This window comes from Zerene cesonia, unplaced genomic scaffold (assembly GCF_012273895.1).
Source record: "Zerene cesonia ecotype Mississippi unplaced genomic scaffold, Zerene_cesonia_1.1 Zces_u001, whole genome shotgun sequence".
NCBI classification, from domain to species: Eukaryota; Metazoa; Arthropoda; class Insecta; order Lepidoptera; family Pieridae; genus Zerene; species Zerene cesonia.
Window position 1 is genome coordinate 4440969 of NW_024045131.1, and position 14521 is coordinate 4455489.

At 35.3% G+C, this 14521-nt stretch overlaps 1 protein-coding gene across 1 annotated transcript in view; it reads right to left on the minus strand.

The window, feature by feature from the left end:
- Window positions 1–12991, minus strand: part of LOC119838240 (putative fatty acyl-CoA reductase CG5065) — a 26181-nt gene extending 13190 nt beyond the window's left edge. Inside the window, exon 1 of the mRNA XM_038364094.1 lies at window positions 12839–12991. The gene's annotated coding sequence lies outside the window, so the exon portion shown is untranslated. The remainder of the gene's footprint in view (window positions 1–12838) is intronic.
- Window positions 12992–14521: the final 1530 nt, after the last annotated feature.

Genomic DNA, 14521 nt, shown 5'->3' on the forward strand with positions numbered 1-14521 from the left:
GACAGATTCGAAATTCAAATGTAATATTTTTTTATAATTAAGTGTAACAGTATTTATGGCCAGACTAAGTATATTTAGATTTGCACGTTCAAGTTGTAAGCAGATGTAGCTTAAGTCAGGGTTTTCCCAGAGTCGATCTGCGAATAATATTTATTCCGATAATTCATTTATTGTTTTTAATTAAAGGCTACAGGGATTCGTTTTAATTGTCGCAAAAACTTGGGGTTTAGTTCCGCCTGTATACTATAGTAGCGCCGTGGCTTCACCTACGTCGTATATGAATTTAAATAGTTATTCAGCACATCACATTAATATTACATATGTGAATGTTTGTTTGGATGTTTGTCCGTCTCAATCACGCTGAAATACACATGTATGTATGTACTTAGGGACAGACGCGGGAAGCGACTTTGCTTTATACCAAGCACAGATTCATATAAATAGACAGTTACCTATAAACTTGATTTTTCATAGAACTAGATATATCGACTATCGTGTCTCTTTTCCTATGACTAAGCAGTCATAGAAAGACATTGCCGGGGTTTTACCACAGATAACATAAAACGGTTTAACCCGCACAGTTTCCATTCATTTCATCCAAATCGGTTAAGTGGTTTCGGCTTGAAGAAGAGACAGACAGACGGACAAATAGATTTACTTTCGCATTCTTTAAATTAGTAGTTTAGCTAGCTTTTGCCCACGTAGTGCTGAAAAAAAAGCTCCCGTTAAACATCCGGGATAAATATGGTCTCAAACTATCACTGTATCAAATTTCGACATAATCGGTTTAGCCGTTTTTGAGTTATATATAGTGTAGCTAAAACGAATTTCTTCACTACATAGTATAAAACAAAGTCGATTTCTCTATCCCTATGTCCCTATGTATGCTTAAATCTTTAAAACTGCGCAACGCATTTTGATAGAGTTTTTTTTAGAGAGGTCAAGAGGAAGGTTTAGGTATATATATAACATCTATTCAACTACTCCAAATTTAACGAGTGTGAAGCAGCAGGAATCAAAAGCCATCATGAATTCTGTACTAATGTGTCAGATAATATGTTATTGATGATAATGTTTTGTATTTTGTATAGATCTCTGTGTAACAAATAAATAAATAACATTTTATATGAGCATTCCACTTTATTATTTAAAACTAAATTCTCGTTAATTTAAATTAATAAAATCCTTACACATGACGCAAATATTTAAACAGTTGTTTAATTACAATCTAAGTTACAATGTAAATAACTTCAAACTTAACACTAACTTAGTTGTTTAACTTGCATATTTGCGATTGTACTCGAATATCAATTACCCGACATTACAAATATCACATGTTTTTAATGTATCGTAACAACGCAATAAATTTTGTTTGAACATGCTATCTCGGGAACTATGGTAAAAATCGTATTTTAGTTGAGTCATTTTTTGGTATAGATTAATTAACTAAATAAATAATTTTTCACCACTTTTTAATATTGAATGTATTTTTTTTATTTGTTCCTAAAATAAATAAATTACAGCTATAGAATAATGATTGTTATGTGATGTAGCAGTTTCGATTATTCGATATTATTTATTAATATTAATATCAATTTTATCATACAGAAAAGGAAGATAAAGAGAAAGAAAGAAGAAAATCAGTCGGTTTAACCTTCTTCAGGCCCAAACCACATAACCCATTTGGATTAATCCTTTCTTCATCCATTACAATTTGATGTCTGAAATTACGCCTCTCCAAACGTTCATGGCCGATAATAGCGCTTATCACCAGCTACACCGACTATGACATAAAAAAGAACCCTTTTTGATCTCGTTTGTCTACCCGGAAACCTAGCCAACTCTCGTATAACTACGTATATAAATATACTTAGCATATAAGCATCTCGCAGGATCAAATAATTCTATTTGCGTTTGACAAGTCGACGCTCGCTGTGTAGAATACATAATGGCTTGTAAACAAAACAGAATCAACGCAGCTCCGAAGTACACATGGAAACTATTTGATATTTAATGTCAATAAGTGAATTACAGTTATTTACTTGGCGTGGCGATTTGAACGAATCTTCTATATAAACGGATTTAAACGCTATCCAGTCGGTTCGCCCCGGTTTCGTATATGCCCCGTACACGTACTAGCTTTTATTGTGGGAGTCGAGCACGCTTCGGCATGAATTGGGACAGCTCGCACCGGGGAAGTACCACACCCCCACAGAAAACCGGCGTGAAATAGTGGCATGCCACTGTGTTTCGTGCGGTGAGTGGGGGAGCCGGAGGCCCGTTTCCTTTTCCTCACCCGTCCTAGTCCATTCCTTCTTTCCAGTCGTTAATCCTTTCCTTTCCCTTACCCCATAAAAGCGAGCAGCGCATTCACGGAGGTGCTACCTTTGCGAATGTTTATGGGCGGTGGTGATCGCTTACCATCAGGCGAACCACCAGCTCAGCTGCCCGCTATGACATAAAAAAAAAAAAAAAAAAGCTGCGCCCCGCGGTTTTAACCGCGTAAGTCCGTATCCCGTAGGAATATTGGGATCAAAAGTTGCCTATATGTTATTCCTGTTGTCCAGCTGTCTACGTACCAAATTTCATTGTAACCGCTTCAGTGGTTTTTGCGTGAAAGAGCAACAAACACACACACATCCTTACAAACTTTCGCACTTATAATTTTAGTAGGAATCAAGGATCACATATATACCCAACGACGTGAGATTTTTGAGTAGTTCTAGAGACAAGCGCATTCAAACAAACAAATTCTTGAGTTTGATATTATTGCAGTAGGCACGACGTTACGCCTAACGCCAACTATTCGTCAATGACTTCTAAACACTCCTTCCCCCCTCATCCCAACCAAGAGGAAATATGTAGGAATTAACATATTAGCTAACATAATCATCATCATCATCATCATTAGCCCATATATGTTTCCACTGCTGGGACACAGGCCTCCTATGAGGGTTCAGGCCATAATCCAGCACGCTGGCCAAGTGCGGGTGATAGCAGAGGTCTTGGACATTCCAGTTTCCTCACGATGTTTTCATTCACCGTTTTAAGCAGTGATGATGTTAAATCTATACATATTTGTAAAGAGAAAAGATTCGGTATTTTGTTTATTTATTCGCTACGATATAACACAAAACCTTCATCATTTTAAGTAATTGTTTTACGAGCAGATGCAAATTCTTTTAAATCCCAGTTGAGACCGGGCAACACTTCGTTTTTGACGTGACAACGTCTTAAATTAGTTTGCGGCTCGGAGTCACTCATAAATAAAATATAATAGTTTAAAAAAACTAAAAAACACGCTTTGACAAAAATCATATTTTGCAAATTGAAAACTGGATTAATTTTATCAAATTAGTGTATTGTCATCGGTCCTCAATAAATCTACAAAGTTTGAACGAAATCTGGCCGTTTAAAGTGGGTCAAAATCGCGCCCAAAGAAGTCGGTTACAAACAAACAAACAAACAAACAAACAAACAAACATACAGGTGAAGCTAATAAAAAGCGTGTAAAAAGTGTAACGCCCGGTAACGTTACGATGAGTCACCGAACTATGATCGGTCCGCCGCGCGCGCAGCACTAGAGAATTAGGCGCATTGAATCGGCGCGTGCTTGTGTCTCTGTCTCTGTCTTTTTAGTAAACAAAATATATTTTCTATAGTTAAAATTTGTGCAATTCTTATTTTCATTCAATTCCTTGTTCCTATTGTGCAATTTAATAATATTCATATCAATAAAGATTCTACCGAGAAAAAGACGTTGTCACGTAAAATCTTCGCCCATAAAACCGACTTTACAGGCAACCATTTTTTTATAATTATTTAATTGATCATAATATGACACATTTTGTTATTATAGAGAGCATAAAACAAAATTCTACAGACAGAGTTACTTTTGCATTTATAATATTAGTAGGGATTGAAAATTTAACATGTTAAAACTTAGTTAGCGCCCGCCTCACTGATGTTATATCTATGAACATGTTTTGTTGTGAAAAGGTGTTTCGTTTTGCGATTGTAGTTTTCACTTGATATATTATTAGAGAAACATACATCGTATTTTTCTAATATAATTGTCTAATTTATAATGTAGGCAGATGAATTTTGAAGAAATTTATTAACTTTTATTAGAAAAATGTAATTAGTTTTAAACTGGAAATAAGATTATGATATGAGATTTAATCAATATGTCACCACTCAAATTTTTTTCATATTTAAAATTTTCGCTACATAGCGTTCCAAGGAAACATTAAACATCCGCCACATAACCTCCTTTTTACGCAGTCGGGTAACCATACACTTGTCCATTTGATTACCACAACATTAGTTAACAAAGACTGACCTTGCTGCAACACGATATTATATATGCAGGAGAATCGTACGGTCCGTCAGTCGTTAAACTCTGACGGGTCGGTCATCTGTTTAACAGGAAAAACTGTTCCATGTCCATACGTACATATGTATGATGTATGTCTGTCTGTAACGATGTTACGACTAAACCGATCTGGAAATTTAAGAATGAATATTTTTGTTTTATTGGGCTTATCTAATGCCAGTTACCTGTTATATTTGATATTTCAATAAATAAATAAATTTGTTGAGGGCAAAGGTATAGCAGGCTACAATGATGAAGGCATCCTTTTCATTCCTGAGATTAGAATATTCAAACAAACAATGTCTTCAGCTTTATAATATTAGTATAGATTAACAGAAATTATAGTTTCACGTGGGCCATTGTCTTATACTACAGATAACTAAATAGTTACTGCGTTTGTGTCATCTTACAGTTAACTACTTATTCTCAGATCTATCGACCAAATCTATACTAATATAATAAAGCTGAAGAGTTTGTTTGTTCAACGCACTAATCTCAGAAACTACTGGTCGAATTTGAAAAATTTTTTCAGTGTTAGATAGCCCATTTATTGACAAAGGCTATAGGACATATATGTACCACGGGCGAAGCCGGGGCGAACAGCTAGTTACATATAAATCTAACATAACACCTCACCATATCAATGACTCGACGTTTTTTAATTGAGTCTCTTCTGAGTAAAATGTGAAAAATGATATCAACCTCATTACAAGCGATGACGCCGCGCATTAGTCTTGCCTACTCCTGCACGCGGCTCTGCCTGTTTATGTAACGAAGCTGGCTGTACGTCATATACACTGTACAGCCTACATTGATCACACTTCACGCTAATATTATAAATGTGAAAATTGTTTAGATATTTGTCCGTCATTGACGCTGAAACTACTGAACTATTTTGCGAACAGTTTTTAGCTACTGAACGGATTTTGATGAAATCTGGTATACAGACTGGATATGAGCCGATTTGGGGGATATGATTCATTTTATCACGATTAAATGTTCCCTTGGGATGAAATAGGAATCTCGATATGCGGGTGAAGTCGGGACGAGCGTCTAGTATTGTATAAATTAAATATTTTATAGATGTTGCTTTTGCCCGCGGCTTCGTATGCGTTAATTCGGAGTAGTTTAATAGATGTTATTGTACATACATATAAACTCTTGAATCACTCTATCTCTTTTTTTTATGTCACAGTCGGCAATGGAGCTGGCGGGTCGCCTGATGGTAAGCGCTACCACCGCCCGTGGACATTTGGAGAGGCGAAAGGTCCATTGCAGACCTTACGTCTCTACAAATGGATCGCCGACTTTAAATTGGGAAGGGATTAAGAAAGGATTGGCGAGAGGAATAAAAAAAGGGCTGGGAAGGGATAGGAAAAAGGATATGGGGCTCCGGTTACCCCACGCACCGAACGAAACACAGCAGAATGCTATTTCACGCCGGTCTTCTGTGAGGGTGTGGTACTTCCCCGGTGCGAGCTGCCCCGACTCTCACGTATCTATAATATGTACTGGATCCCTGAGTATAGCAGAATGAATTTCTGAACCCAGTCCAGTAGTTTCTGAGATTCAAGCAGACAAACTTTTCAGCTATATACTGTTTATGTATAGACGTAGTAATAAAAAACAGTGATAGAATATATTTAACACATACATACAGGTCAAGGTAGCGCTCGCACGTGACTTTCGCCGTAAAACCAGTTGTATACTATGACACTCGTGTGATCGCGCGACTTCTCTTACCACAGAGTTTGTTAATAGTTAATCGTTTTAAAGGTTACTGTTGATTTAATGTCTCTACACGTGTATTTCAATATGTGATAATGAAATTTGCTTGCGAAAGTTCTGACAACGTGGCGGATATTGGTGAATGAATAATGCGTGATGCAACTTGCGTATCCAGCAACTGTACTCGTATGTTTTAAATAACATATATAAATATGTATAAGATACGCAGAATTTTATAGTTTTGCTTGATACAACTACTAAATAAATAAAACATAATTGTATGTAAAAAGAACCTTCCTTTTTCCTGGTCCCCAAGATGCAGGCGGTATGATAATGTGGGAGTCGAGCTCGCTTCAGCTTCGCTTTGGTACGTGGAGTGAGGTTCATTCCTTCTCTCCAGTAATCGATCCTTTCCTAATCCCTTACCTCTTAAAAGCGGGAAGCGCATTGCAGAGGCCCTACCTCTGGTCTTTTTTTTCCCAAATTCAAATTTAGTATTTTCTTGTGTTTGATTTCACGCGAGTATAATACATTTAGAAATTAAAAACTTTTTTAACGGATTTTAAATGCGATTTATTCATTATATTTTTAACCCGACGTTTCGAACACTTTACAGCGAGCGTATATTACCACGACACTAGAAAGTGAAATAATGTAATGAATAAATCGCGTTTAAAATCCTTTAAAAAGTGTTTAATTTCTAAATTTCAAATTTTATAAATCCCGTGCGCAACTTGCATGTAATAGATATTTCTAACAAGCCCATATGAAGTGAATGAAAAAGCCAGCGCATACGCATAGCACGTCCAATCAGGTTACAGAAGACTCAATTAAAAAAAATAATTAATTAAACGAAAACGAACGATCATACTCCTATAAGATAAACAATCTTCATGAAAGTGAAGTCACTTGTTCCCTTCGTGAGGTATGGGGCAGATAAACATCTGTATAACCCGAATGAATCGAACAGGATCCCTCGGTACTACGCTCACGCGTTAACCACTGCACCCAGAAGGCGGTCAACACACAATTGTACTGATTATCAAGAACTGCAATGCTGTGTGTTTCTCGTGAATACAATGACACAAGGGCACCTGTAGGTGGGGGGGGGGGGGGCGGCTGTAACACTCAGGTGTTCAGGATTTATCACGGACAGGTTTTGTAATATCGTACGTAATATCTCGATTGGATGAAGGTCAGCAACGTCACGGAGTGTGCGTGTAATCTCATGGCGTCACACACTTTCGTGATAGCGTGTTGTATCTGTGTTTTTGAGAATATTGAAGGTGATTTATTTGCTGCAACCTTCCAATATATCATAAATACTCTTTCACACAAAAACTATTGAACCGATTGCAATGAAATTTGATACTTAGGTAACTGGACAACTTCAATAACACATAGGAGACTTTTTATCCCGATATTCCAATGGGATACAGACTTGCGCGGGTGAAACCGCGGGATACAGCTAGTATGAAAAAATTGTTTAAAAGCGCTTTTAAAATAATTCTAGTGAAAGCTTTCTTGAGCTCTACGCATTACATATCTGATTTATTCGTAAATAGCGTCGAATAAAAATTGGATGTGTAAATAACGACAATGACGTATTACGAAGGATTACATAAACATTTAGTAAAAATGTGTGAATTATTGCTAAATACCTGATAACTCTCTCAAATTCATCCAATGATGTGCGTTGCTAAGTTTTCATAAAAATTATGGAATCATGATTCAGAGATTTGTGGTTAATCTGTACAAGTCAGTGGCAAAATATAGAGTCCTTGATATTATCCTACTTATATTATAAACGCAAACGTTTGTAGGTATGAATGTTTGTTAATCTTTCACGCAAGAACGTTTATATATAGTTAAAAACAAGTTTATCTATATACTATACTAGCCTTCCGCCCGCGTCTTCACCCCCGGAATTCGTTTATATCGTTTTCATCCCCTTCTACTCCCATTTTTACAATAAAAATTATCGTTTGTCCTTTCCCCAGTTCAGTTCTATCTTCATACAAAATTCATCAAAATCAGGTTCAGTTCTCTATCGCAACTTATTTTTTTATATAAATTACATTATTCATCCAACATTTGTAACACACTCTGAGTATGATCACTTGAAGACAAAAAAAAACTGTAACTTTAGGCCGACTTTTCAATTCTTGGTTCAAATTTCTCCGTCCAATAAAGCATTACGCAATAATATTAAAATGTCACCTATCAAATGTCAAAAGGCGGGAAATTGGAACAGATATTTGAAATGTCGCCTAATACGATATTCAACGAATGAATCTTAACCAATGCATACATAATAAAATACTAGAACATAAAACCTAGAATTGAAGAATCTATATTTTAAATTGGAAATTTAAAATGAAAATTCCAATGGTACAAGGGACTGTTTTTTTTGGATGGCAGGCATGTTTTTCTTGGCCTGGGACATGACGATCACAATCAAGGGACGAGTGTTCTATAGCTGACGTTTATTACATTCACTATTAAGTTCACTATTACTTTGTTCTTGGCCTTTCTTCTTATGAAGTGTCATATATGAAAGATGAAAATCTATGGAATGTTGCCGCTTAAGAACATCAGGACAGTTTTCGGGCAAAATATAAAATTGACATGATTGGACAAGAGCAACTACAGAGTTTGGTGTCGGCTCTTCGCTGTAGAAACTGCTTTCCGAACGGGTGGTAAATGTTAAAACTATGCTATCACAAATCGAAAGAGCTTCTATAAGAAGTCTTATTGAATAAATAAATGTTTGACTAGGAGTTTGAAAAAATGCATTCTATTAGAAAGATGCCATTCTTAATACGAAAAACTACATGAAAGTTTGGTACAAGGCCATCCAAAGTACTTGACTTTGACCTAGTTATACACAAAATAGCAATGTCACACTTAAGATTCATAAGCGAAATCTAATAACACAATATACTAACAGATTATGTATAGAGTAAAATATATAAACTACAAGATATTAACCATACAAAATAAAAGAGTAGGATGCTACTATTTCACGTTCGTCTCTTCAAATGTATTGCCGAAAGGGCTGGGAAGGGTTAGGACAAGGATATGGGCCTCCGACTTCCCCACTCGCCGTACGAAACACAATAATTATTATTTCACGACGGTTTTCTGTAGGAGTGTGGTACACCCACATAGTATATCTGTATATTTATTGAATATCTTAAACATCCCCAAAAAATCACATATTAAGGTAACTGCAAAGTAATCGATCGTCATTAAATGAAATTACATCACGCGCGCATCGCGAAACTTCACTCGGAATTCTCAAGTCAAGGTCGTTACGTTAAGGAATTTGCGAAAATGCAATTTCACAACATGTCTAATTAGTTAACCCATTTTGCCATAATCACGCCCATCTTGTCTGACGGGTTTTTTCAAACTTGTCAGGTTTTTGACATGCCTGTTATTACTTCCCCTGTATGTAACCGACTCCATTAAATAAATCAAAAATTTTACCCACTTTAAAAGGACGAATTAATTCAAAATTTAAACACTTTTGAAAGATCGGTGTTAATACAATAATTTTATGAGTTCATTTATTTTTATTTTTTATGACAGCGGGCAACTGATCTGACGGTTCGCCTGATGGTAAGCGATCCCCACCGCCCATGAACATTCGCAGAGGTAATGCCTCTGCGGATGCGCTGCCCAACTAAGGGGTTAGAGAAAAGGAAAGGATTGATGACTGAAAAGAAGGAATGGACTCGCACGGGTGATGAAAAGAAAGGGAGACTTTGGGACCGGCGGCATCTTATAAATCTGATTAGTATCGCCTGGATTAAATAATTTCCTTACCATTACTCGGTAGAAGAGCAAATGAAACAATTTAGCCGATTTGCCGAACGCGTTTTCTAGTAGATATTTAATAAAACGATATTTGTTAATTATAAAGGGCTTTGAGACATTACCTTTAATAGTATAAATTATTCGCCGATGTAATACTCCGTTTTTCGCCAAATTTTCCTTATTTAAAATGGAGCAATTAATTATGTATATTCTTTGTTATTTTTTGTTGATATCTATCACCATGGAAAACAGATCGATGCGTTTTATGCGACCCGCGTTTAATGAGATAATGGATGATTCAATTGATTACAAATTAATTCTGAGAATTCAAATGAAATTAAATTATTTATTAATTACGTTACGTAAAATCTAAAAATAGGTTTCATAACAATATCACCTTATTTCACATAACTATAAAAGACAGATTAAATGGTTTGTTAAAAGCCTAGAAGTGACACAAAGCTCAATCTAAAAACGTTAGAACAGCTAGTAATATAAGAGTGGAGAACACATGGAACCAAACTATAGGTACGAGTATATGGTATGAAGTTTACATTTAATATTATTGTAAATGAATTAATGAATGAATGCAAATTCTTTATTGCGTACTTAATACACGTAATATAAAAGCGAACAAAAAACTAAAAGCAATTAGAAAAAGGCGGTACAGCATTTATTTTATTCAAATTATTTGTTAAAAATTGCAAATATCAAAACAACAATTAGTCAGTGTAATTGAATCTTCTGCTTTTATATCGAAACTTCGTGGCTGCATTTTTTGACGTATAAATGAATATTTCACTGTCTAGCCTAAATATTACGTACTAACTGCGTCCCGCGGTTTCAGTCGCGTAAGTCTGTACCCCGTAGGAATATCCGATTAAAAAGTTGCCTATGTGTTACTCCAGTTGTCCAGCTATCTACACATCAAATTTCATTGTAATCGGTTCAGTAGTTTTTGCATCAAAGAGTAACAAACATCCACAGATCCATACATACATACATTAACCCATACTTACAAACTTTCGCGTTTATACTATTAGTAAGATACTAATACTAAAAGAGTTTGTTTATTTAAACAGGTCAACGTAAGCAACTATTGCATATAAAGGTTCAAGGGCTATGATCAATACTTTACATGAATATAAGGGCCATCAATGGAAAGTTATACAATAAATATTACTTCACAAATGGTCACCGACATCTCGGGGGAGGCAACCATAAACAACAAACCCCACACAATTGTCTATGAAACACAACGTCGCTTAAAACTATCAAATATCTATATTTCAATACATATGTTCAATGGATATGTGTAATGCATGTGTATAACTAGTTGTGCCCCGCGGTTTTACACACGTGGTACCAAATATTATACAGCCTTAAGCCTTCCTCAATCAATGGGCTATCTAACACTGAAAGAATTTTTCAAAAAGAGAAAGAGCAACAACAGAGTTTGTTGTCGGCTCTTCTCTGTAACTGACTTCCGAACCGGTGCTAAATGTTATAACTGTGTTATGACGACTCAAAAGTGCTTCTATATGAAGTCTAATTGAATAAATAAATGTTTGAGTTTACATCAAAACCGAAGGCTCGTGTTTTAATTTTTCGTAAAAAATTCATAATAAAATACATAAAACTAATTTTCGAATACCAGTTTTACAGTATTACGTGCATGTCAATGTCATCGTTAACCGAATGTATTATCTTTCACTACTTCATACTATTTCTGCTCTAGCTGCGCCTCGCGGATTGCCTCACTTCGAACACACACACACAATCTTCGAACGGTTGAGGAAAATTCATTAATAAATTCTGTTAATAATTTTTTGTACGAAACATATATTTTTACATCCATACAAAGTTAGTTATAAAGCACGTTAAGATATTCGTATGAAGTTAGCGTTAATTTTTATAACTTCTGAGTATCGAGCTAAGGGCGATTCTACAGGTGTTCCGCTGGTATATTCCCTTAAATGCATAATTCTCGTCTGTTTCACATACTTATTTTAAACCGACGTTCCCAAAACAAAAGAGGTTCTGAATTCGACCGTTTTTTTTTTTTTGTTTTGCTAATCGATAACTCAACACTTCAAAACAAAAGTCAAAACAACACTCAACACAACACTCGGGTTTTCAACCGATTGATATAATAATAAAATGCTATTTTGGATTATGGTGCTTTTCTTCCCAGGAGCGTAAGTGGCCTTTTTCATATCTTTTTTATCACTATAAAATCGAACCTTGGACCTCACTAACACCCAAGACTCACTAACACTCACCTCGCCAAGGAAACGGTCAAGGCGACATTTGAGATCCTCACGTAAATCACGGAAACTATCTCTTTTCATATCTTTGACCATACGTACACATTATAACAACGAAATGATTTTGTATGTTTGTGTGTGAAGGTTGATGTATGGAAGTATCAAACAAATTTCGGAAGTTTTAGTATATGAAATGGATATTTGCGATTCTTTATATTTTTTGCAAAGATACGAATGATATAAAATAAATGCTATGAACTATTTCCTATATAAAAATTTAAATGCGCCGAGATATAATTAAGTTTCGAAATGAGAACATTCGTCAGGTTGGGTAACGAACACACAAAATGTTGCATTTATTATATTAGTAGCATTACCAATGCCATTTGAATTGCGAAATTTCACGTCTCAATTTTATAAGTTTACTTTTAGTTCAAATTGCTTTTTAATTTTACACTTTTATTGATAGCATTTCTACCATGAAAATTTATTTAAATAATTTAATTTGCAAAGAAAGTCATACGCAGCAACTTTGAATTTGTTTTAAATTGTCAATAAAAAAAATCGCTAACAACTGTCACAAAAAAAAAAGAAAAAAAAGAAAGCCCTAGCTCTCGATTTGAAAAATTAAAAAAAAAGAACTCACCGTTCTAAACACAAACACAAGCACAAATCACAGAACACAAATTGAAATTGTAACGCTGTTGTGCACACACGCGCGCATTGCCGAGTGTGCAGCGAGTGGAGGCGGCGGGCGGCGGGCGGCGCGTAACCTTCGAGATGTTATGGGCGCCTGGTACTCCGCCGCGAGCCTGCGCTTTGAGCGTTATGTGGATGGTGGATGGCATTGGATGGCATTGGATGGATAATAATAAAATGAATATTATGTAAATCCGATACACATAAAAAAACATGATTGGCTTTTGACTTTGATTGTTTATTTGTACGTGCTAATCTCAGGAACTACTAGATCTGAAATTAAAAAATTCTTTGACCGTTGGATACTATGTACATGATCCTTTAGTTCTATAGGTTCTACCCACCAAGGGCGAAACCGAAACTTAAAGAAAAAGACTGAATTTTGAACCCATTTTAGGATGACATAAGATGGCTATTTGATCACATAATTCCAGAAGGCATTTTTTAAATAAACGATTAGTTAAATTCCAATCAAAGTTAATATACTAAACACTAAAACAATTATTCACAATTCCTAAAACCAGCTGCTTAGCCCCGACCTAAGAAAACATAGCCTACGGAAAAGACGTAAGTATCTAAATATACAATATTAATTCTTGATTCAATTCAAACTCTTACGTGTTTATAAAATAAAAAATAATTAAAAAATGAATCAAAAGGAATCCTTCAGAACGCATCAGTATGCCACGCGGTAACTGTTTAATGAGTCTTGCATCAAAGCTAATTGTTTGAACGATTGTCGACTTGATAATTTAATAATTAATTTAATTAGCATTGTCACGTGCTGTTGACTTACATTAATATATAAGAGCTAGAAAGTTCTGTACACTTAATTGTTGTTTTTGTATCATTTAATACTGGGTTTTATATCATCCTTCATATTCGTTGCAGAGACATGCCTCTATGAATGTTTAGGCTGCCAGCCTGCAGAAAACAACAATCTTTATATTAATTAAGATTAAAATAAACACACATCTGTGTTAGAGAGCTAGCTACCTACCAAAAGAAATTTTTGAATATTCACAAATATCCTAATAGTCCCCAAGAACTTTATTTCTGTCTACTACAAGCCCCTTTTTTAAATTTACTCAAATAAAGTCATCCATTTGAGAGAACAGACAAACAAACAGACGTTTAAATTGACCTCCAACTCACTTAATCATACTAAATACATAATTTAATAAAATCGCTTTCCGCCATCTGTGTGTCTGTACGCTTAAATATTTAAAATTACGCAACAGATTTTGATGGGGTACTTTTTTAATAGATAGAGTGTACGTATAAATGATGTATTATCGCCCCCGTGCGAAGCCGGGGCGGATCGTTAGTGGGTCAACTAAAACTCACAATTACAATTACGCCAGACATGAAATTAATTCATTAGTGACATCTATTGGCTGACATTGGACTAGTTCTGTGTTAACTAATTAATTGCCCCACATTTCGTTGAATTTTGATAGACAAATTTACTTAATTCTTAGTAACTTTTGTGCGATCGAGATTACCACACTGAGATTAATAAAAATACGCTGATAAAGTTAGAGCCTATCAGTCTCTATTCGACACTTTTTTATCATTTTCAATATTTTTAACCGACGCGACGATCGCTGCAATGAAGAAGGTTCCCAAT